Source organism: Dermacentor andersoni, chromosome 10, assembly GCF_023375885.2.
Source record: "Dermacentor andersoni chromosome 10, qqDerAnde1_hic_scaffold, whole genome shotgun sequence".
In the NCBI taxonomy this organism is placed as follows: Eukaryota; Metazoa; Arthropoda; class Arachnida; order Ixodida; family Ixodidae; genus Dermacentor; species Dermacentor andersoni.
The window spans coordinates 74,657,770-74,683,535 of record NC_092823.1 but is presented as its reverse complement, the minus strand read 5'-3'; the positions used below and the strand labels follow the sequence as shown (position 1 = coordinate 74,683,535).

The window sequence follows — 25,766 nt, the reverse complement described above, 5'->3', positions numbered from 1 at the left end:
AGTCCCCACAAGCTTCCACGGTGACACGTGCGAAGACGCCGAAGACTGGCTGGACCAGTACGAACGCGTAGCTAAGCTCAATCAGTGGCGTCCGGACCAGAAGCTTTCCAATGTGTACTTCGCTCTTGAAGGTAGCGCAAGGACGTGGTTCCAAAACCGCGAGGCACATTTGACAACGTGGGACGAATTTTGCCGTCGGCTACTTGACACCTTCGGAAACACTGATCGCCGAGATCATGCACAACGCCTTCTCGAGTTGCGCAATCAGAAGCCCAATGAAAGTGTCTCCATGTTTGCCGAGGACATGTCTCGTTTGTTTCGCCGCGCGGATCCCAACATGCCGGATTCGAAGAAGCTGAGCCATCTCATGCGCGGCGTCAAAGAACAGCTATTCGCTGGTCTCGTGCGTAACCCGCCTACAACAGTGGAAGAATTCATTAAGGAAGCCACAGCAATCGAGCGGGCGCTCCAGCAGCGTTGTCGGCAATACGAACGCCTGACTAACGATGCGCCTGCAGGAGCCGCAGTACTCACAGTGAGAGACGAGACCTCGCTGCGTCAACTGATAAGGGACATTGTGCGCGAGGAGATTGCGAAGCAAACTGTGACACCGAAGGAGTTTACTGTTGCTTCGGTCGCTGAAGTTGTTCGCCAAGAAATTCGGCAAGCATTAGCACCTCCTGAGCCACTCCCTGGACCGAGTCCCGGGCCGCGCTTCGAGCCACGCGCATATAGCTACGCAGACGCTGTCCGTCGCCCGCTTTCTACCATGCCGGTACAGCAGTACCACCAGCGGCCACCTGTTGCTGCTTGGATACAGAGGGAGCATTTCAGGCGACCACAGCTTTGCAGGACCGGCGTATGGCGCACTGCTGATCGCCGACCATTGTGTTTTCACTGTGGTGAACCAGGGCACATTTATCGTTTTTGCCCTCATCGCCAGGGTGGCATCCAGGAAATGTCACCTGCCACTCCGCGCCAGTTTCAAGAGAGACATCCACGCTTCGACGACAGTGTCACACGGGAACAAGGCAGCTCAGCTAATCTTCGGTCGCGCTCGCCGTCTCCATTACGTTATTCTTCGCCGAACCGTCGCAGTTTCGCCGACGTGGTACGAGGCCGCTCTCCAAGCCCACGGCGGGGAAACTGAAATCAGCGACCTCCGGGGGGAAGGTTGCAAGTCGTCGAACCGCCGAAAATCCCCCATTATTACTGAGAAACGAGCAGAGCAACCCGGAGAAACGGGACGCCGACGAATTTGTAAGTGCCGACCTACCCTTAATAATTGATGGGCACGACGTGACAGCTTTAGTCGATACTGGCGCAGACTTTTCGATAATGAGTGAGCAGTTGGCAGACCGGCTTAAGAAAGTCAAAATGCAATGGACGGGCCCTTACATTCGAAATGCCGGGGGCCAGATAATGATACCTACAGGAAAATGTACTGCACGGCTCCAGATAGGAAATACAGCTTTTGTCACCACTTTTATAATTTTAAAGGAGTGCTGCAGATCACTCATCCTTGGAATGGATTTCTTGCGGGAGTACGGCACCATGGTTAACATACGGGACGGCGAGATAACCTTGTCAACTAGTACAGACACGGGCCAAGACGAAGAGCGCCGACGTACATGGTTACGTGTAGCTGACGACGACGTCTGCATACCACCACTATCATGCAGTCTTGTCTCCGTAAGTTGCGGAGAACAGTTTGACAAGGACGGTGTAGCTGAACAACTAACTGCACGTCTGTTCCATCAAGGTATTGCCATCGCTCGGGGCATCGTCAGCCTAATCGGCGGTCGCACAGAGGTACTACTGACAAATTTTACCAATGAACGCCGGCACATCAATAAAGGCACCGCTGTGGCGTACTTTGACGAAATCGACCACGTCCAACACTGCTTTGCTGTAAAAGAGGAATCAACCACCGATACGATGCCATCTACACCCGTCGTCGACGTTGACCCAGGTTTAGCGCCGCAGCAGAAACAAAGGCTCAGAGAACTGATTGACCATTTTAAGGACTGCTTCTCTACAACGTCCCGAGTGCGTTAAACACCACTGACGAAACACCGCATCATTACGGAGGAAACAGCAATACCCAGCACCTCCACCAGTGTCACGGCTCACTTGAGACAAGAGCGGAGAGCGGTATTTTATCTAGACAATTAGGACAAGCGTTCTAATTCTATAGCGTTCTAATTCTATAACTGTAGTTCTATGAAGAACTACTTCAGTTTTTGGCCACATTGTAAGTCACACAGGTGTCAGACCTGATCCTGAGAAAATCGCAGCCGTCGCAAAGTTTTCAAGGCCTACGGACAAGAAGGCAGTCCGACGCTTCCTGGGCCTGTGCTCATATTACCGGCGATTTATTGCGGGTTTTGCACGCATCGCCTCACCGCTCACCTGCCTAGCCAGAGAAGATGTCACGTTTGTGTGGGGCGAGGAGCAGGAGGCGGCATTTAACGAGTTGCGGCACCGTCTACAAACTCCGCCTGTTCTTGCCCACTTTGACGTGGATGCGCCGACAATGATCCACACCGACGCCAGCAATGTCGGTCTAGGTGCCGTCCTTGTTCAGCGGCAAGACGGCGCTGAGCGAGTCATCGCTTACGCGAGTAGAACACTGTCGCGTGCCGAGTTGAACTATTCTACCACAGAGAAGGAATGCTTGGCTGTAGTATGGGCCGTTACCAAGTTGCGTCCGTACATATATGGCCGCCCATTTCAAGTCATAAGTGACCACCTTTCTCTCTGTTGGTTGACCAACATGAAAGATCCATCTGCACGTTTGGCACGCTGGAGCCTACGGCTTCAAGAGTATGACATGACAGTGGTCTATAAATCCGGAAGGCAGCACTTAGACGCTGACTGCCTCTCCAGATCACCGATCGAGTTGTCAGGCCGAGATGATGACGAATCCGCAGGCTTTTTAGGAGTTGTTGGTGCGGCTACCATCTCTCAACAACAGCAAGAGGACCAGGAGCTCGCTTCACTAATTGATTTCTTACAAGGTCGCACCACAAACAAGCCCAGATTGTTCTCAAGGAACTTGTCATCATTCTGCATACGCAACAGTGTTCTTTTTAAGAGGAACTTCAATTCAACAGGGAAGCGATATCTACTGGTCATCCCTCAAACTCTCCGCAGTGAAATCTTGCAGGCCTGTCACGATGAAGCTACCTCGGGCCACCTAGGCTACACAAGAACATTAGCACGGATCAAAGGGAAATACTACTGGCCACGGCTCGCAACACAGGTGAAGCACTACGTTCGAACGGGCCTTGACTGTCAGCGACGAAAAGTGCCACCTACGAAACCTGCCGGACTATTACATCTCGCTCAAGTGCCGGAAGCACCGTTTGCACAAATTGGGATGGACCTTTTGGGCCCATTCCCAATATCAACTGCAGGAAATAAGTGGATCATAGTTGCAACAGATTACCTTACGCGTTATGCGGAAACCAAGGCACTTCCGAGCAGCACAGCAGCCGAAGCCGCGCAGTTCTTCATCGAAAACGTCGTCCTCAGGCACGGGGCTCCAGCGGTCATCGCAACCGACAGGGGAACCGCGTTCACGGCTGAACTTTTGCGAACTGTACTCACACTCAGTGGCACGGCACACAGAAGGACGACAGCTTATCACCCGCAAAGCAATGGACTTACGGAGCGCCTCAACAAGACTCTCGCAGACATGCTGTGCATGTATGTCGATGTGGAACACAAGAACTGGGACCAAATATTACCCTACGTAACCTTTGCTTATAATACGGCTCGGCAAGAAACAACAAGAATGACGCCATTCCGTCTCCTCCACGGTGGAGAAGTGACTACAATGCTGGATGCTATGCTTCCTCATGATTCCAGCGATTCCGAGACTGACGCCGCAGATTTTACAGAGCGCGCCGAAGAAGCAAAACAGCTTGCGCGCGTTCGCATAACTAGCCAGCAAGACCGTGATGCGACGTTACAATCAACGCCATCGATGCGTCATCTACCAGCCCGGCCAAAGAGTGTGGGTTTGGGCTCCAGTACGCCGCCGAGGTCTCGCGGAGAAACTTCTGTGCCGATACTTCGGACCGTACAGGGTTCTACGACGCCTTAGCGACGTCAACTATGAAGTCATTCCTGACAGCAAATCCTGCTCGAGGCGCCGTCAGGACCTGCCTGAAACTGTGCACGTGGTGCGCATGAAACCTTATTTTGCTGAATGACATGGGCACTTGCTGGTCGGCTGGACACCGTGTGCTACCCGCCGAGCATCGGGACGATGCTCCTTTGAAGGGGGGGCAAATGCCGCGACGCCATCTGTGCCCAACCACGCTGACGACGAGGACGACGACCTCGTGCGTGCAAGTGAGGGTGCTAGAGAAGAAGCCAAACTGAACGCTTGTTCTAATTGTCTAGATAAAATACCGCTCTCCGCTCTTGTCTCAAGTGAGCCGTGACAATATTACCTAACATCCCGGAACAACCTGTATACCAGGTATTGGCCAGTGCTAAGTATCAATATTTATATTATTGTGAATAGAAGCAACACATGAATCTCTCAGAGAGATCGCTTTGAATTTTGTGGTTGAGCTTAAAAATGATTTCCCCCTTACAAATCCGCCAAAATATTGCTTCAAAATATACCAACACCAAATATTTCCTGTAATATCCTAATCTCCACAGCATATGGGCAGTATACAATTGATGACTAGTAATATAGAACTAATTTTCTTCGTCTTGTGAGGAACATGAATTACTCAGATACGTTAGGAGTACGAAAATGACCAACCTCTATGATATATATAGTAAGGCTTCAAATATGGTGTGCCACGCGACTATGCAATAATTTGGGGGCCCGGGATCGTCACGGCACGATGGGCACATCAGTTGCAAAAAAAAATTTGAGTCTCTTAAGATGTCTCTTAAAAGGGGAACGGCGAAAGTCTGCTCTTCCTCCTCCTATCAGTCGGCTTTTCCTCTTTGCCTCTTCTCTTTCTCTTCTTTTTTTTTAGCCATTACTGCTCACTTTTAAGCATTTTAGTCATGTTAAATCAGTTGTGGTCAATACGAGCCATTTCACTCATTATTAGTCATTACTTGTGATTGGTAAGCATATTTTATTATTTCTAATCAATTCTGGTCGTTACAAGTTGTTAGACACACTGGTCATTTCGTAGTAAATTCTAATCAATTGTGTTCTTTACAAGCCGTCGTTAGAGATAGTGGTCATTTCAAAGTCATTTGTAGTCATTACAAGTCATTAGTAGTCATTATTAGTCACTACTAGTCATTATTAACCTCTACCAAATTCTGTTATAACGTTATCATTCACTAGCTGTCATTATCGATTATTTTTCAATCTTTAATGTGCCTTCATAGGGCGTAATGACGCTTCGGGGGACACTCCGGTGGTCAGGTCTGCTGAGACAAACTTCATCATGAGCCTAGAAAGGCTATCGCGTAAAAAAAAAGCGGAGCTACGCCCCATTGACTCGCTATAGACGTTGCTACCTCGCTACTTACGCGCACTCATTAATACAATGATTAGACGGCGCCACAGTTCAGCACGCTTCACTCATGCTACTGCTCTCGGACTGCAAACATGCGGCGATCAAAGATCAAACGCCACACGCCAGAACCGCCAGGAATACGCACTGCTAACTTCTTGTAACAAAAAAGTAAACAAAAATCATGAAAATGACGTTCTGTGTATCAGCTGAGAGGTTCCTATATATAGTTACGCTAAAAAAGGAAAAAAAATGAGGACAACAGCAGAGAATCGCGGTGTCCCACAGTGGGGTGAGAGAGAGGCAAACTGTTTGGAGGTGATGTAGAGATGCATGTGTTGGGGGACGAGAGTAGAGTGCGGTGTTCTGCTAAACCAACAGGATGATTCACCACTCACTCAGATGTGCGGCTCTTTATGCTCCTGCTCAGAAGTAGCAGCATTATTTGTGCTTTGGTTAGTAGAACGACAAAGGCCGTGGGTATATCTGTGTGGCGTTTGCACGTACGCCTGAACTGTCCCACAGGCGACTAGCTTCCTAAGTTCCTGTGATGTCTCAATGAATGGGGACGCACTAAAATCGCAGGTTCACGCATCTCTCTATGCGCATGGACATGTTGCCACAGATTGTGTAAAGGTTCAGGGAAATAGGGTCAGCCATTTGAAGCATGATGAGCGCCTGCTGCGAGTTCATGAGAAGGCGACAGTTGAGTGCAGGCGGCTTGCATATTTATGCCGTTGAAAAGTCGGGATGTAGCCGGGATGTAGCCGCTGTTGGTTACATGGAATGCCATGGGCGGCAGTAGCCTACAGAATTGACATAATTGACACACAGTTCCAATTATTCACGCATTAGAAACGCTGTAATCCTGATTTATAATTCAGCTAGTGGCAGTATTAGGGTCTAATTTTGCAATCGTACTCACTCCCTATTTTTTAGAGAGCCCACTTGTTTTGTTGAGGGACTTTTGAGTACTAGGGCCAGGAACTGACCCTGCTACTGGCGGCACCGGAGAGTGCCCTCCACTACTCGAGCTCGCCGAACTCGTAGATGGTTTAGACCCCTACGCTTCCTCAGCCTCATACCCTTTCACTATTTATGGACACGGAAACATTCAGCCATTGTCAAAACAAGATTTCTAAGAATGAACAGCTGCTGCATGACTAGCTGTAAAAAAGTCGTAAATAAATGGTAGCCAAAGAAATAGAAGTGGTGAAAATGGAAAACAAAAGCTGCTGAAGGACTTGTTTGCTGTAAAGACATGTAAAAGAACACGTTATATTAAAAAATCACTGGTTATAAAAAATTAACGTGATTAGACTGCCAATAAATTTAAATGATAGATAGGCAAAAGTCAGGGGTTGTCATGTAGCCTTCCACCATGAAACGAAAAAGAAAGCTTGCGTTACCCATTTTCTTTCCGCATGGCTTGGAAAACTTATGTTGCTTGCCATGTGATAATTTATGATACTTCTTTAGCAGCGGACAATAGGAACAACTTTAACATTCGGTTATTCCAATATATTTGGCCAGTTTTACGTAATAAAAAAATGCCATATAGTAAATATTTTAGAATCTGAACAGTTAGCATGTAATATTCGTTTCATATTAAAAAGTTCAAATATTCATCCACGCCTACAAATAATACTTCGGTTACCAGTGTTCATGCCAGAGCCCCCCCCCCCCCCCTTCCCTTATATGTACTCAGCATCCACCTCTACAATCATGAAAGCATACTGAAGTCATGCCCTGTGGCAAACCAAGCAAATAAAAAACCAAAAAATCCTGAGGCATGATTAGATTTGCATTTTGTGGTAAGTACCAGTCTGCAACTCCTTGGATCTGCCTGCTGTGCTAAGTAAGTACACCTCATATACTTGTAGCAGATGTAGTGCCTCTCAAGAATCACGTCCAAACTGCACAGACTAAAACATTAGGCTGGGATATTCAAAGAGACAAGTGCATGTTTTGCTCGCCAAGTGACGTTTAGTGTGCTCATTTATGTAAAATGTGCTATTATATGATAAATATAATTTGCTAATGCAAAGAAAGAACAAGCCAGCATATCTTGCTTCATATATATGCGCTGAACCAGGAAAGTAATTAAGGAAGGAAAATAGCAGAAATAAACACAAATATTCGTGTGCTTTCTGGCATAGAAGAATTCTCATGTAAGCCACGTAACATGCTTTCCAAAGCATCCCTTACCTCTACTTACAGCTGCATAACATGAAGGCACTTTCTAAGAACACACATGATTCATGATCATTCACTGTGTTAGTAAGGGACTCCCACTGAAGTAGACTGAGAACATATCTGGGAATTGCATTAAATACCTGATGTAAAGTGAGAAGATCAACCAAGTGGACAAGAAATATAGGTTCTCAAACTTCTAGTACTAAGTGTGGCAGCTCTAAGAACAACATATTGCTACTAAAAATTGCAGCAGATGATAAAATAACTGAAATAGCTAGGGAGAGTTTAATAGACCGATAAACAGGAACGGCAAATTACCAACAATTCTCAATAGTTTTCTTCACATGTACTTGCTCATAAGTATGACTTCCCTTAATGCTGGCACCTCTGCCTTAATTTCATAATTCCCAATTCTCACTGCTTTGCACAGGCTGATTGACATCTAGCACAAGGGTTAGGCAAAAGTAGCTGAGCATGTGTATGTGTTGTGAGGCAGGCTACTCACATCTGGTAGCCACATGCCAATTTCTCAGAGCAGATGAAAGGGAAGCCTCGAGGGTAATCCATAGAGAAAATGCATACCTTAATTCAATGATAACTGAAAACGCCAACATGGAAAAATTGCACAGCCCACAGAATCAGGAGTATTGACATAGTTTGGAAAAATTGAAAAGATGCATTATGGTATTTAAGCTACACAGGTCCCAGTCAAGTTGAAAGACTTTTACTGTCTAATAAACTTATAGGACAATACATGACCAGCAATACTGTATGTAACCTAAACAATTTTAATAAAGTCACCTAGAAGTCAGGATGGAGAAGTGACTGAATTGAGGATGCTAATGTGCATGAGGCAGAGGTAGATTGTGATGTCAGGTCTTAAAAAAGTAACATCCAACACATACTTAAGTTGTCAAAAATAAGACTCACTGTTCACGAAGAAATTGACTAAGATATTTTTATTCGTATAGAGACCTGAGAGGAGCAGCAACAATAGATCAGAGCCAAGAGAGGAACAACAAGGATAACATCGAGACGGGGCCTCTTCCAAAAGGAGAACAGGAAGGAAACAGGGCGAGTGAGATTTTCTATGCAACAGATACAGATTCATACGAGTCAGAATTATAGCCAGCATGGCTCGGGAGAGGAGACAAACTTCCAGGGCCCTCCACCTGAATCTGCCAATGGTGTAGGCAAAATGGTACATATATATTCCGGTGTGATAGGCATAAAGTACTATGTCCTTTTCATATTGTGTTTCCCTTTAAACTTAGGCAAATATAATATAATATATTATATATTTTAATATAATAATAATAATTTCCAATATATATAATTTAATATAGCAGTTGTCAACTGGCAGGCCGAAAGTAAAACTGCACAACTAAGTGTATATCCAGAATATGGTAATGTTGCTGTCTGCTGCTTGTAATTAGTACCAAAGTCTTTTTCTTTTTTGCACACAAATAATGCACTGATATTTGCAAAAGAGCATCGTGCAGTAACTTAATTGCTCTTGGTTAAGTAGAGCAAAAAATGCTTCGCACAAACCTTCATACTGAAATCGTTTATATGAATGATTACTTGTCGAACTTGTCGATGAGGACTTTATTGCTGAAGCAAAATACTGGCAATATTACATGACTTAAATGTTGCAATCTCAATCAGTATGTACACAGTCCCTTTCACACAGTCATAGTCACAGTCACACACAGTCAAATAAGTCAAATAAGTACACGGTCAAATAAGTTTACTCCACAGAGCTGGAGACTCTCTTGAAAGGACGCAGAGATTGCAGGAATATCCTTTCCGCATTGTTTAGTGAGTTGTTATTAATACAGAGTAATAAAGTTGTGACTTGATGTACAAGCAGTATAATATGCTACATTGTTCTATAATAGGGCTTAAATCACCGGCCCAAACCACATGAACAAGCGAAAAACTAGGTGCAGGCATACCACAGATTAAAAGGAGAACTACTTCACCACTGCTGATAGAAAAAAACGTTCAACATGTGCTGAAAATTGCCTTTGCATGGTCCCCTTAGTAAAGCTGTCATTCGTAGCAGCACTCTGCCGTCTGATTGAGTGAATTGGAGTAACATTGGATAATCAGCATCAACTGATCCGAGTTCAGTTTCTGTGGTTCCTTCTTTACCGCTCTAATGGACAAAATACGCAAAAAGATTTCGCAACCATGAGCGACGTGGAAACCATGACTCAAGGAGCTACACAACAAGGTATACACATTCAAATCTGTATACAGTTAAACCTCAATATAACGAACTTCAATATAACGAAATTATCGATATAACGAAATGTTTAACTTTTCATGACCTCTTCTCGATAGAATACCATGCATTTAAAACCTCAATATAACGAAGTGTGTTTGTGTGTGATTTCAATGTAACGAAATTTCGCTTCTGCCGCAAAGGAATGCCAAGACAATCAATGGTAACTTCCGCGGACGCAGATAGTCAAATGATTGAATTACAAGCGGCTGCTTGCAAACGCACCTCTCAAACTGCGTGAAGCGCGACAAGAACAACCGCCTGGAGCCGCGTTGTGTTCCGTATAAATTAAGTCCAAATGCGATAAGATCCTATGCCCCGCGCATTTGTGCTTTAGGTGCGAGTGAAAGTGTGCGACGGGGTGACATGAAAGATGGTGGCTTCATAAATGCCGCCTTCCCACGCGAGCAATGGCAAAGTGGGGTAGGGAAACGAGCTCGCGGTAACGCGATCAAGCGCGCGCGAGGGGGCGGAGTGGGGGGTAAGTTGGCGTGCGTCTCCGCCATGACTGCGCGTGGCTGTAAGCGCGGCTGAGCGCATATGCAGCCGCGCACACTGCTTTAGAGGTAATCTGCTGCGTGTAGAAAGAGTGGGCATTCCGAGACGTTGTGGCATCATGTAAGCTGTCTTCCCGCACGTTTAGTATTGGAGGTTGCGCAATCTCGAGTTTCGGTGACCCTATGGAACGAGAAGCAGACGAAGCATCGCTCGCTGCTGCCGGTGCTTTTCATAATAGCGTCCGTTGTTGAAGTGTGGCCGGGCGACGCTGTGGGGGGGAGTGCACGCGAAAGCATGGCTTCGCTTAATTCGTACCGCTGATGTGAAGATATCGACGTGGCATGAAACCGTATAATTCATCGCTGGCTCCTATATTCGTCAAAATAAATTGGTTTCTCATTCAAACTTCCGTTTTTTATTTCGATTGCCCAATAATTCGGAACATTGTGTGGCCCCTTTCCGTGCAACAAAAATCGATCGACGACTGTACTCATTTGCATACGAGATCGAATTTCAATACAACTAAATTTCTATAGAACGAAGCGAATTGCCGATTTTACCTACTTTGTTATATCAAGGTTTATTTATTGTTTATTTTATTCAGTACATACTGCAGACCTTTTGGTCCAAGCAGAGGGGCAATAGAACGTATACAAACAAAGGAGAACAAATTAAGAACAAAGAAATACAAATTTATACAAATTTTAGTCACACTGTGTCTGTAAACTGTCGTTCCAGTCTGATACTGTTCTGGGAAAAAAATAAAATTTAAACGTGTTATTTCGAGAATAGTAGGGTGTTAGTGAATCCGGATGTGGCTGTCTTGTTTGCCGTGGTATTGCAGGCGTTATACAAGTCGATGGTTTAATTTTGAGAAGAAGGGAAAGGAATTCAAGTCTTAGCAGCTTTCTGTCAGTTTTCTGTCATAATTTTAGAGGGAGAGTCCAGTCTTGCGAAATTATTAAATATAAACCTGACTGCCTTTCTTTGTATTTTTTTCACGACGCACGATATTTGATTTAGTGTAAGGATCCCATGATATACATGCATACTCTAACTTTGGTCTAATAAATGTAAAATAACACAGTAATTTCACATTGGGAGGGGCATTTTTCAGTTTGTGTCTAAGGAAACAGAGTTTGCGGAAAGCAGAAGAACAAATATCATTAATGTGCATGTTCCATGACAATGTGAAAATCAACGTAACACCTAAGTATTTGTAATTGTTAGTTTCACGCAGAGCTGAAGAACCTAGCGTATAAGAAAAAGTTAGTGGGCTTTTTTTACGAGTAACACGAATAAATACGCATTTATCAGCGTTAATAAACATACCCCATTCATTACACCACTTTAATATGTTATTTAAATTCTTTTCGAGAACAGTGTGACCATTCTGACAAGTTCACTGTACAAAATACAATCATCGGCAAACGGTCTAATTTGCACACCAGGAGTTATGGTTTTAACAATGTCATTTATATACATTAAACACAGTAAAGGCCCCAAGACACTACCTTGGGGCACCCCTGATGTGACTGGGAGAGTGGCCGAGCTATGTTCACCTATTGTAACGTACTGAGTGCGTTTGCTCAGGTAAGCAATAATCCAGCTTATGAAAATGTCAAGTATGCCAATATTTCTAAGTTTGACGAATAATTTGTCGTGCGGAACCTTATCGAAGGCTTTTCTGAAATCTAAAAATGTTATATCTATTTGGCAATTATTGTCTAGAGATAAAGCAAATGAATGAATCACTGATACTAATTGCGTTACAGTCGAATAACGCTTTCTGAAGCCATGCTGAAACTCCGGGAGCACATTGTTTTCAGTTAAGAATTCTTTTATATAGTTTGCCACGATGTGCTCCAAGAGCTTGCAGCATTCTGATGTCAGAGAAATGGTACGATGATTTTGCAATCTTAGTCGATCTCCTTTTTTAAATATTGGAACAACTCGGGTCATTCTCCATTCATCGGGCAGCTGTGCCGACAGCACAGACGCAGAAAAAATTCGTACAAGAAAGCTGGCAATAAGTTCAGGATAACGTTTTAGAAAGATGTTTGGGATTTGACGTAGTAGTTCTGCGGAAACCCGCAAGGTGGAGAGAAGTAATGAATAAAGGGAAAATCAGACATCCACCCGTTCGTAGCATCCACCCGTTCGTCAAACCTTGCCTTTGCCTCGTGTGTTGTCGACAAATTCGACTTCGCCCTGCCATCTGCTAGCCGCCTGGTTAGCTCAGATGGTAGAGCGGCTGCCCCGGAAAGGCGGTGGTCCCGGGTTCGAGTCCCGGACCAGGACGAATTTTTCTTCAACTATGAGCCTTTTCTTTCGAGGAACCCGTATGGGTTTCCTTTGTAGCATTTGCTACGAACGGGTGGATGTCTGATTTTCCCTTTATTCATGTTTGGGATTTCGTCAGGGCCACAAGAAGCTTTGGTTTTTAGGTTTACCAACATGTTGACAATTCCAGCATAAGAAATAGAATCCACATCAAATAGCTTTTTCACTGGAAGCATAGTGATGCAATCAGCTGACACTGCAAAGACACTTTGAAGATACTCATTAAAATGTTGTGCTCTGTCTTCGTCATTAGTTATTGATGTGCCCTCAATTATTATCTGTGAAATCGGTTTCTTGCTTTCCTTCATATGGTTCAAAAATTTTGTAGGATCATTTTTAATAAAGTTAGACCGAGAGTTGTTATAATAATAACTCTTTGCAGCAGTCACCTTCTGTTGAAGAGAGTTCTGCGCCTCTTTTATGTTAACAGGATTACTATGCTTTCTTTTTAACCTTTTTACCTTGCGTTTAATAGAATAACATTGCATGTCATCCAATGTGTGTGTTTGCGAACTTTTTTTACTGGGGATGAATTGGTTCATGCAAAATGGCACATAATTTTGAATCAATTCCGCAGAGAACAGGCATCAGTGCTGATAAAATCAACGAGACAGTTTTCCATGTGCTCCATGATGGACACATCATCGGCATGAGAATAAACTTTGTAGATAAGCACTGAGGAATAGTATTGCGCCATGAGTAGAACTGATAAGGTAACGCTCACTAGCCGGTGGTCGGAAAGCCATTCTTCAATACAAACAAAATATTCCGAAAAATCCTGGCTAAGAAATACCAAAGTGAGAATGGAACTGCAAATGCCCTGTATGCGTGTCGGCTCGCGTACCACCCGTTTCAAGTTATAACGCAGCATAATATTGAAGTCAATGTTGGCGTGCTTGCTGAACGCGTTTCCAGTATTAAGGCGCTCCCAGTCGATGTTCGGTAAATTAAATTCACCTGCCAATATAATCGTATTCTTTCTGTGCCTGTTCATTTCATCATCTAATTTTTGTAAGTATTCGGAACTAGTACCCGGTGGTCTGTATATGGCGTAAACAATAAAGCTGTGACCCCAAGAACTTATCTCGCCGCGGAAACATTCAATCTCGGGGATAGCTTCCAGGAGATGGGCAGAAATGCCATTTTTGATCAGGACGGCAACCCCCCCCCCCCCCCCCCCCCTGGTGCGCCTATCTTTTCGGAACACTAAATAGGAAGGAGGAAATATATCGTCACCTATTTCATCATGTAGCCAAGTCTCAGTTAAGACAGTAATATGAGGATCATGTTTCAGTAATAAAATTTCCAATGCATCAGTTTTATTTTTTATACTGCGGGCTTTGACATTAATCAGTCTGAGCTGCTTATGTGGCCCTTGGGGAGCGCGTCAATCCTGCGAGTTTGTGGAATGGCTTAGCTCGTTTGCTGTGGGAGTCCGAAGGGAGCTTCGGGGAATTTGTACGCGTCTGTTTAGGCATTTATCCCAATAAAAATTATCCCTGCCAATCTTAAGCTTATCATGGATCAATGAAGCTCTTTTTTAAGCAGCCTGTCTTCTTTACAACTGTCCCAGGGGAGTTTTCTTTCTTTCACTGTGGAAGGGGAATAATCGTTCTGAATGTAGATGTCAGAGCCTTTAAGTTTCTTGCAGTTTGCAAAAATTGCTTTCTTTTCACTGTAATCCTGAAGGTAAATTATGACCGGTCGGTTTCCTTTTTTTTTTCTAGCCTAAGTATTCGACCAACATACTCACATTTCACACCCAGCTTGCCTCGGAATACTCCTTGACGATCTTTTCCTTCATCATAGATTCGGTTGCGTCGGCTAACTCCTTCATTCCGTAAATAATCACATTGGAACGCCTGCTATGGTCCTCCAAACTAGTCATTTTTTTGGTCTGAAAAGTCATCACTTTCTCTAAGGATTTCAGCGTGGTTTCTACTTGACCGGTCTGAACTAGGGTTGCAGAAGAATCAGAGAGTTTAGTTTGCACGTCCTCCAGAGTACGTTGTAGGCTGGCAAGTACACTATTTATGTTGCATAACTGCACTTTCATGTCAGTTACATCTGCAAGGATAGCTTTCTGGCCTTCAAGCAGTTGGTCATACAGTTCATTTTGTTTCGGTCCAGGATTTGTTTCTATGTCACCACAAAGATGTAATTTGCACACCGGTAAACACTCGTAAGCAAGGCTAATGCACTGTTTGGAGCACGGTAGGACCACAATGCAACGATGGTCACTGCTAATTCTGCTAAATGTCACAGAGGGACCAACCTGCACAAAGAAGAGCAGGTGCCTGGTCAGCATCGTTGCAGTGCCGGGTCCGCCGTGCCCACTGATGTTCAAGCAGCAGAGCGGTTCTTTTATACAGGCGGCTGTCGATGACGTCACGCTGCGCTGACCAAAATGTGTCGCTAGAAGCTCAGGGCCATCAGAAGTTGACGGTGCGAAATGTTCGTTGGTTCGCACGTACTCGCCCCTATCGATGCTGATATGGTGATCCACGTAGTGCGCGTGGCTAGTCGTTGATACGGCGGCGGCTCCCAGCAAAACCTGCACAACGAAGAGCAGGTGCCTGGTCAGCATCGTTGAAGTGCAGGGTCCGCCGTGCCCACTCTTAAATACTGTAAGACGAAATTTCCTGTTCTCTACACTGGGGTGGCAGTGTGGGCTTGTTAGTTGATCATCGTGGAATGGCATGTAGTGTAGCGCAGCAAAAACAAGAACACAAGAAGAAATGAAACCCAGACACAGGCGCCTAATTATGTCTTTGTTTTGTTTCTTCTTGTGTCCTTGTTTTCATTGCACTACACTGCATGCCATTCAATACTTTCACTGTCACATTCATGAGCACTGAAAACCTAGAATCAACTAATATCTTGCCTGATTTGCCATCTAAAAAAAAATGTGGGTACAGTAGGTCTAATTGAATTCTGGAGATTTTAGCATGACTGACATGTAGTTTTTAAGAATGTTTAATCATTTCTCCCGTTAAGGCAGAGTACATGTTCAACTGCTGCAATAAGTGCGGACATAGGCAAAAACGACAATTTTGGCTCTTGCATCAATTTTATGAAATGTTGCATGATCTAATCAAGTGGTAATTCAATTTGACGACGTTCTCGATTTAACAAAATAAAACCTCACATCCCAATAAAATTTATTAAGTAGTCTTACTCTACTTTATAACCAAAGTACTGTATAACTATAAGCAGCTACAGCCGCCACGAGTGGCGAGCAGAATTGAAATGATATTGCTTTAGTCGAAACACGCCGAGCGCTGCTGCTAAAGTATGCACCACATGCATTGGGCAAGAAAAAATTTGCGGGAACCACGGCACCACACGCAATTATTGAAAGCAGCACATAAAGTGCCACGAACCCAAATTGGTTAGTAAATGCATACGTAATTGTTACTATTAGACACATGCTCGCATAGCATCGCCACGTGGCAAACGCGGCCGTGTGGACGCTTCTCTATGCGCGGATCGGCTGGCTGCAATATTGGCGCACTCTATGGGTGCATATTTAAAGCACAGCGTGTTTTACCTATCGCCTGAACCTTGCGGGTGCTCCATGGCTGAGTCTTTTGCATGGTACAGAATTGGCCCCAGTAACAAAAGCACACAGGTAGGGCGGTCCGTGCAGACGAAGCGTGAACGCGAGCTCAACATAACCACGTTGTCGTTGTTATTCTGTAGCGATTATTTATGCGGAAGCGTAAAATGGCCCGTTGAGCAAAAAAGCCGTCGTTTGTCGTCTCAACGAAACAGCACCTCAAATCCCAGTGGCTGCGACCACGTCACAAGCGTGCCTCGACGGAGCAGAGCGAGTGAGAGGGTACACCTGCTGTCACTCTAGCGCTCCAGCTAGGTGTTGCGTGAGGGGAGAGGGCGTCGCCGCGACGCCACGTCATCCTTGCTCTCGCAAGCCGGCGCCCGGTCCGTATCTCTACCCCCCCTCCCTCCACTGGGCTTAGCTACTGCGCGTGCCTACCAGCCTTGGTGGCCACTGCTGTTTCCTTGTCTCTGGTCGTGCAGTACGTCGGTGGCATGCGGCGTTGGCACTGCAGGCTGCTGCTGCTTGCTGGCTCGGGCACAACGTAGCTCTAGGGTACATTGCTCGCAGCGCAAAACTCGAAGGACTGCTCAGCAGCGTTCAATTGGGCATTAATGCTTTCCCAATCACAACTCAGATAAGACATGCTTAGCTGTGCCCAGAAGTTTTTCTTTAGTTGCCAAGTGGACGCATCATTGTTCACTGTTCACAGTCTTCAATCTGTCATCATCATTGCACTGTCATTTCAGATTAGTTGTAATATCACGCCGTCGGATGCTGCCGCCTTCACGCTGTGTAGTAGATAACGCAGTCATTGCCATGCATGCACTCATCATCCCACAGTTGTTATGCCTCAATCGTGATGACTCCAGATTTGTCATCCCATCGTTGATCATGCCATCGTTGTCACCGCATCAGCATCATACTGTTGTCGGCATTCGACAGATGCATTACATAGATTACCATTCCCTTTTAAGCTTCTAGAACAGAATGCACGTGGTGATCTACCGCAGAAATATTATGAGAGACACTTGGGTGGAACAATTGCTGGCCTCAATCGCCAAGCCTCCCTGCCACATCATTTATTTCAATCTCCAATATAATCCTAGTGTCACAAAACTTCTACAACAAATGTCAACATGGCTGCCATAAGACCTTGTCTCTCATGAAGACCACAACTATTGTCATGTTCAGTAACTTGATCGCCTCTATTGAACTGGTTCTTGCGTTGAATGGATGCTTTTGGCGTTCTAAATTCTGCTACTTTGTGCCACTGCCTCCATCTCCTGAGTAAGCGAACTTAATATTGATCCACATGCAGTTACTAAAATTCACTGAATGCTTTCTTCATGACCAAGCACAATTTGTATGTTAACTCCAATTCGGAAATCTGTTTTTGTCACTTCTGGCATTCCACAATGCCAAGTGTTTGGGCCCTTGATGTTTCTTATTTTCGATCTTGCAAAGAACATAACATATCAAATTAAACTTTCGGTTGATGACTGTGTGTTTTGTCGTGAAACAACCAAACTCTGGCAGGTCCATTTCAGTTCGAACAGACTAAACAAATGGCCCACTGAGCAAAAAAGCCGGCGTCTGTCGTCTCAGTGAAATGGCACCTCAAATCCCATTGGTTGCGACCATGTTGGGAGCACGCCTCGACGGAGAAGAGCGGGTGAAAAGGTACAGCTGCCGTCGCTCTAGCGCGCCAGGTGTTGCGTGAGGGGAGAGGGCGTCGCCGCAACGCCATGTCATCCTTGTTCTCACAAGCCGGCGCCCGGTCCATATTCCCCCACTCGGCTTAGCTGCTGCACGTGCCCAGTGGGGCAATGTCTCCACTAATGTCACTTCGGGGTGCCATCAATAGTTAAAAACCTAACATCAGTACTCTAGCAAAAAAAAACTGATAGAAATTTCTACAAGTCTTATATGAATATGTATAGGTTGTACAGATCCTTCTAAGAGTGATATATATTCCGACCTGATCCATATAACTCTTTACCAGACTGGTAGGGAGCAGATACCATGATGTATCAGTCTTTTAAACCCAGATAGAGATCATCATACCATATACAGAAATCTAATTGAGGCACTGATAAAACATGTTAGAAATAGCACACACACCGGTGCCCACACTGCTGAAGGGATGTTTTTAAAATGAACTTAATATACAACCCCGAATGCATTGCCTGCCACGTGAACAGATTAACAAACACAGTTGGGATTTTTGAGTGTAAAATACAAATGAACTGTGTAAACTGTGCAATTATCAAAACATTTTACAGCTTGTATGCAGACATATTATCCTAAACATTTTTCAACAAAAATTAAAGCACGCGTTTTGAAAGCACAGAAGCATTACTTAGTCTGTGAAACTACAATGGGGAAGTTGCATGAGGAAAGTATCAGTTCACTTTTGTAGCAGGTGTGCTCCAGTTCTTTTAAGACAAAATTACATTTACAAATTTTGCGAGATAGATGTGCAACATTTAATGCATATCCAAAACAGGATTACTGTCTTCGTCATCATCATCATCATTATCATCATCATCAGCCTATTTCATGTCCACTGCAGGACGAAGGCTTTCCCTGCGATCTCCTGTTACCCCTGTCCTGCGACAAGCGATTCCATCTAGCACCTGCAAATTTCCTAATTTCGGCGCACCGCCTAGTCTTCTGCCATCCTCTACTTCACTTCCCTTCTCTTGGTACCCATTCTGTCACTCTAATCATCCAACGGTTATCTAATCTGCGCATTGCATGACCTGCCCAGCGCCATTTTTTTCTCCTAATGTCTGATAGAATATCACCTATACCCGTTTGCTCTCTTATCCAAACCGCTCTCCTTCTGTCTCCTAAAGTTATACTTAGCATTCTTCGTTCTATCACTCTTTGCGTGGTCCCTAATTTGTTTTGTTCTCAAGCTTCTTTGTCAGTCTCCAAGTCTCTGTGCCATACGTCAGCACCGGCAAAATGCACTGATTGTATACTTTCCTTTTCAATGATAATTGTAAGTTCGCAGTCAGGAGCTCACGATGTCTGCCATATGCGATCCCACCCATTTTATTCTTCTCTTAATTTCCTTCTCATTGTCAGGGTTCCCTGTGATTAGTTGACCTAGGTAAACATGCTCCTTCACAGACTCTAGAGGCTGACTAGCGATCTTCAACTCTTGCTCCTTTGCCCGGTTATTTATTATTATCTTTGTCTTCTGCATATTAATCTTCAGCCCCAATCTTACACTCTCCCTGTTGGGGTCCTCAATCATTTGTTTTAACTCATCCGCAGTGTTGCTTATTAGAGAAATGTCATCGGAAAACCGAAAGTTGCTGAGGTATTCGCCGTCGATCCTTACTCCTAAACTTTCCCAGTTTAATAGCTTGAATACTTCTTCCTAGCACGCAGTGATTAGCATTGGAGAGATTGTGTCTCCTTGTCTGACCCCTTTCTTCATAGGTACCTTCCTATTTTTCTGTTCTTTCTTTCTTTCTTTATTTCTTTCCATTGCTAAAATATAAGGGTGGGGGCTAAGATAAAAGCTGCAATGAGGCAGCTTGAGATGCCTTTAGCCCCCGCTTTTCATAGATACCTTCCTACTGTTGTAATACAGTCTATTTACAAAAGCAAAACAAAGCACTTTCAAGACTGTGGATACTGACTGCAGCTTTAACATGTCAGGCTGAGTTTGTGATCGCCATAAATTAAGCACTACCAACGTGATTTCATTAAAGCTACTTTCTGGGCTAGTGGGTGGATACTTTATTTGAAAATTATAACAATCCTAATGCATCCATCCACAAATGAACAAGGACAAAACTCAAGCAACATGACTACAAACATGACTACGGCTTATGTTACACTCCATTATCTAAAGAATAAGCAAGCACCAGCCACATTTAAATAAACACATAAGAGGAAGAACACAGACTGAAGTACCAACTTCACCATGCCCATTTGTGCTCACAGATGCTGGATAGAACGCCAGGTCTAATTGGCACATGTTTTATTCATATTCCAACTTCATATGAAACTATTTTCTTCAGTCTATGCACTTTTACATTTGTCCCAGAAGTGTTGTGATATGTGACAGAACATAAGTGAGCTTGTGCTAAAAGAACAAACTGGTATGGCACACTGATAGGAAGCAAGGAAACAGGACAAGCATCGCTATTGGTACAAGATCTACAGCAATACATCAGAACATGACAATACAGCAATATTATTTAAGCAGAAGTGAGTAAAGAGCTGAGAACTTATTCAAGTAAGAACATGGATTTACCATTTTTAAAACACCATATTCATGAACAAAAACAGCCAAACATCAATTGCACATATTGCAAAATCCGAAGAGACAATTCTTCACTGGGTGCTAGTTCAACCACCGCACGTCGAAACGTGTAAAAGCAGTTTAACCTGTGTAGCCTTCAGCATGCGACAGCAAAGAAGACTATCAGCAACATGCTTCATATATAGTGTTTGGAGTCTTTGATTAAAACCGTAATACACTGTTAAAATAAAATTTCTGAGTTTGCCTGTTTCATTCAGAAAAAAGATAGTGTCTTAGTCATGCAGCCACAGTTAACGGATAAACTTGCACCAGCTACATTGAGTCAAACGAGAAAATAAAGTGAGGAAGACAGATGCACGGTGTGAAAATGATGCTGTTGTATCAAGTAGCATAACTGCTCACTTAACATTCAGCTGCTTTCCATGCCTCTGCATACAGAGTGAGAAGCTTCTAGTGAAGCACCATCTGCTAGTGAAGCACTGTTTGTTCACTGTGATCACCTACTCTAGGCAGTCACTTGGTTAAGTAGGGTCCTTCGCGACATGTAAGGACACCGACCCGAAACCATGCATAAGTCTTGTAAAATAGTGTAACGTTTTGGATACTGCAACTGTTCATCAGCAGCTGCATCACTACTGCCAACATGCAGACCATGCATTTCTCCAAGCACTTGCTCAACAAGAGTACAATAATCAAGAGTGGCAAATTGGGCTAGGTGGTTCATTTGGAAAACAAGAAGCTATCGCAAGAAAAAATAAACGCTCAAGAATTTTGATGGCTCTGGATTGTTTAATATATTCAAACATCAAAAAGCTGATTCTTACAGAACGCCATAAAGCGTGGTGCGCTGTTACCAACTGGTATTTTTTAAAGCTATAGCCTGTTATTACCAGACATTCATGTACCATGGCTGAAGACATACTGTTCATCGTTACAATTTTTTGAGCACGGGAATTAGACTCTTTTATAAAAGTTTTGTATTGCCGATACAAAAATATTGTGGTCTATTTCCATAAACACACAAAGGCGCATAACTTCACTGAGTGTTATATAAACTAGTGGCTCTTCTCTTCTGATACAGACTGAAAGGTGCTTTTGATTGAGAATTTCAACAGGAAATAGTTTCTGGCATTGCAGAATTATACAAGAATTCGCTCCAGTAAGAATTCTACAAATGAGAAAAAACGCACCTTAGAAGCCCACAAATGCACTGTTTTTAGTCTTTATAGTCCAAGTGTACTGGAGAGAGTGGAATGTTCGTTGGTTGATGACCGTTCGGTATTATTCAGTGACATTTGTTGAGCCACAGCCATGGTTGTGGACTACAGCCTGTTTTTCACTTTCAGCCAAGTTCAGGCACAGCTTTCCAGTGCCTAACAGAACTGTCTGCTTACCAGCTCTCCTCTCCTGTACACCAAGAACACTGCCTCCTTCTGGTGAAACATTTAAACTAGCTTTAGCTGCCTGTAACTTTTGAGCAAGTGCATAACATTCCAATATTTGTAAAGGAACACCATAAGCTCCGCTGACCAATTTCACAAGAAGTCCATTTCCACCTTCAAATACAATTAAAGAATGCGACCAGAAGGTCCTAGTAGGTAGGTATATCCCGGATTGATGAAGCATACGCCAGTTTTGATATTGCAAACATACTATACAGTATACGTTTAAGGGAATCAGGAGTCCAAAATTTGCAGCACAAAAAGCCATCTGTTCTGTTATTAGCATTAGCCAAAAGTTGATATGCATTTGCATTGAAAGATTATTAGTAATATGAATACTTATGTACAAGGTGATTAATAAGAGCAGAGTGTTTAATTTTGTAGGTAAATGTGTTAAAATGACTAGTTGTGATGTGAAAAGCTCTTCATTTTAATTTACCACCCCACCTTACCACCATTTTACCTTATATATATATATATATATATATATATATATATATATATATATATATGCCATGGCACCAATTCTGTAAGTCTAATGCTCCATTGGTTAGCTGCCCTAAGCTCAATAAGATGGAAAATTGGGCAACTTGGTGAAGCTTCATGGTAGCTACTGCATGATAGATGGCGACAAAAGTAAGAGAACGAAACAGGATACAGCACTATCAATGAAGTTTATCGGAAGAAAACAAGCAACATACAACACATCACGTGATCAACCCCTGGCCCCCCAGCATATGCAGATACATATCAAAATAACCTTCACATCACAGAATGTGCATGTTTTGACGACAACACACATGTCAAGGCTGATTAATCAACGTAAAAAACAATTACTAAAGCACATTGCAACTCAGTGGCTTTGCTTAAGGTCTAACACGGCAACCTCACTATATTGCAGCTAGATGGATGGCTGGCTAACACATAGTGAGCCTTTCTTTCTAACGTGATAAGCCTCCGTTAATTCATGTGAGAGCTTTTCACAGTGTGTGAACGGCCGAATAGTACTTTCAAAAACTGGGTGGCACCCACTGTTGCAACATTGCACAGAAAGGTGTAAATGCACAAAAACCTTTCAAACTATGGTATTTCCTTAGTCGAATGTTTAAGCACCTTCAAGTCTGACTGATACATATTTTGTTAGCTGCAAGAAAAAGCATTCGAATAAACAACATTTCGTGTGCAAGAGACAAACTGTATGCTATATTTCACTCTGCAGTCCTCCCTGTTCAGACAGCCCTTGTGAAGAATGTGCTTGTTTACTGCTTCACACATTCCCCTTCAGCTTATTTTTGCATGAAAACCCAATCCTGACCTGGAACTTCAAAGCCACCTTTTTCAGCCTATGCGAAAATCAATAGACGGTATAATGGCAACTTTGTTCTGCTCTTGCTACTTAAGCTTCTTCCACCCTGGTTGCACTTTAAGTTCTTTAATTAACGTGTTGCAAGATAAAGAAAACACAAACTGGATAACCTGCCTCATCAAGCCTTGCCACCATATTCCTTACACTTTCAAGATTAAGGGGAGGAAAGCTCTTGTTGAGGCATCTCTAATTGCGTGAGTGGCAATACTGTACTTAAAAAGTTTTGAATGGCTAGACCTATAATTAAGAAGGGTCTTTGAAGTTCTCGACTGATATCCCCAGCATTCGTGATACCACATAAAAGTAAGCCTGATATAAGAAGTTGCTGCACATTTTTTTCTGGAACTTCTAAAGTGAAGTTGAAACCTTGCTCTTGTTCTCTAAATAGCTTCAGTACTTCGATGAAAGCTGTGCGAAAGTTATCATTTGCTCATGGAAAACAAATACGCATCCACGTATCTGAAAATTTTAAGAGCAAGCCCGCTCAACTTTTGATTATTTGCTGGTCAACGTAACCTAAAATATTACTGAGCGCTGATGCAACACCAGAACCTATGCAGGTGCCAGCATTCTGTACACATATTTTACTTTCCCACCCGACCGAAATTGACTTTAAACAGGAGTCAAGAATCTCCAGAAAGCTTGCAACCAGAATTTTTCACCTTTCAGCAAATTTCGGCTAATCTGTTTGATTGTGCATGCAATCCTTAACAAACTGCAGGCGACGCACCTGCGGCAGAGAATTGTATAGATCGTCTGCATCTATACTAAAGCCTGTCCATTTCCCCACATTACGCTCCTGCAGGAAGTGTACAACAATCTGAGATCTGGGAACAAGGAATTGGTTGTTGATTCTCAGCCTGTCAAGGTGTGTCTGAAGAAATTGTGAAACAACATGAAGCCCTGATTTATATTCCGACACAATGGTTCTGAAGCGGATTCCCTAAGCTTGTGTGTTTTGCACTGAAGAAGGCGCATAAAAGAAGACCTTTTTCCACCTTAACATCATTTGAGAACCTTGTCAAACCAAACTGACTGAACTTCATGCCAGCTCAACTTTTTATGTTAGCTAGATTGGCATAAATTTTATTAAAGTTACTGTCACCCTCCTCCAGAAAAGTGCCTTCCACCATGAAAACACAATGCCTTTCTTTGTGCACAAGTAACCTCCAAGTTTCCGCCGCTTACGTTAGCACAGGTAGAATGCAATGATTGTATGCTTGATAGCACACAATGATGTATATATATATATATATATATATATGTATATATATACACTTTGTTTTCACCATCCCGGGCCAGGGAACAAGAGAAGCCAGACACCACTGCACAATTTCTGACTAAAAGGATTAATTTTGGACTTTATAGGTCTTGTTTTTACTGTACCTGTCCCTCACCCCCATCCAGGTTCCCAAGATTTATATCAAAAGTTTGTCTATTACCCCATACAGAATTTGTCCTGAAAGTATTGTAAGTAAATTTATTGTGATGTGACTGTATGACAGAGCGCAGCCTAGCCGGCTGAAACTGGTAGTGGCGGAATCCAGCTAAACAGTGCGCCGTCACTCAGTGTGCTCCGAACATTGAAGAGTGTTGGACGGGCCTGTCTGTGAGAGTTGTTTTTAATTCTTGTGCAAGTGAAAATGTAGCGCTCATTAGAACAAAGATTTACGATCAAGTTTTGCGTGAAACTTGGCAAGACTGCTGCAGAAACTGTTATTAATCTCTATACTGCTTATAAAGAACATGCCCTGTCAGATCGGCAAGTGTTTTGGTAACACAAAGCCTTTTTGGAAGGCCGAGAAGAGGTCGATGAAGAGGACCGCGCTCGACGGCCATCCATGACCACTACAGCTGACAATGTGATGCGAGTGAGGGGAGTGTTGAACTGAGACCGACGAATAAGTGTTCGTTTAATGGCCGACACGTTAAACATTCCGAACACTCAAGTTCAAGAAATCGTTACAAACAATATTGGCGTGTGGAAGGTGTCCGCCAAAATAGTTCCAAAAGTGCTCACTGACACCAAAAGTCATGCTGCATTGAAACGTGCCAAGAAAATCTCATCATGTGGAAACGTGATCGAAAATTGCTCGACAACGTCAATACAGGTGACGAGACTTAGGTATTTGAATATGACCTGGAGACCAAAAGGCAATCATCGGAGTGATACATGCACTGGTCCCATCGCCAGAAGAAAGCCAGGATGAGCAAGTCAAAGATCAAGATTGATCATGCTCATTGTTTTTTTTTACATCCACGGACTGGTTCATCATGACT

The 25,766-nt window shown here is 43.6% G+C and overlaps 1 protein-coding gene and 1 non-coding gene across 4 annotated transcripts in view; one reads left to right on the top strand and one right to left on the bottom strand.

Moving 5' to 3' along the window:
* LOC129380689 (uncharacterized) overlaps positions 1 to 25,766 on the bottom strand; it is a 202,644-nt gene that overhangs the window by 149,251 nt on the left and 27,627 nt on the right. Inside the window, exon 2 of one of the 3 annotated variants that reach the window (XM_072284772.1) lies at positions 15,107 to 15,385. The exons of the other annotated variants lie outside the window; for them this stretch is intronic. The gene's annotated coding sequence lies outside the window, so the exon portion shown is untranslated. The remainder of the gene's footprint in view (positions 1 to 15,106; positions 15,386 to 25,766) is intronic. 3 annotated transcript variants of the gene reach the window in all.
* On the top strand, positions 12,716 to 12,790 carry TRNAS-GGA (transfer RNA serine (anticodon GGA)). The gene has a single exon. It is a non-coding gene; the product is annotated as a tRNA-Ser (tRNA).